This window comes from Pteropus vampyrus, unplaced genomic scaffold (assembly GCF_000151845.1).
Source record: "Pteropus vampyrus isolate Shadow unplaced genomic scaffold, Pvam_2.0 Scaffold12, whole genome shotgun sequence".
In the NCBI taxonomy this organism is placed as follows: domain Eukaryota; kingdom Metazoa; phylum Chordata; class Mammalia; order Chiroptera; family Pteropodidae; genus Pteropus; species Pteropus vampyrus.
This window is the reverse complement of record NW_011888793.1, coordinates 14,405,071-14,405,431: the sequence shown is the minus strand read 5'-3', so window position 1 is coordinate 14,405,431 and position 361 is coordinate 14,405,071.

The following is a 361-nucleotide window of genomic DNA, read 5'->3' as shown; positions in this document are numbered from 1 at the left end:
TTCGAGGTGTGATTTATGGAAACCCTGGGCATCCTGACCAAATTCCTTATATTGATGTTTGAATTGATGTTGTTTCTGATGCCCCTAAATACTTACAGAGTTGCAGTCGTGCACCAGTTACTGTAATGGCAGCCATACCCCAGGGTTTTAAGAAGCCCCCACCGGTGTTGCAGGGACCTCCCTCGGAGGATGGCTGGTATCTGCCACCCTACAATGGAAATGGGGGTAGACGTCCTCCTCTGGAGGGACCGGGACCTCCTGTAACTCGGTCTAGGGGTCGTAGGCCACCTTCCCCTGATTCAACCTCCCTGAAAGAGCCAGTATCTGTTCAAGCCCCATTGAAGGTGATTCCAGGAGGTGG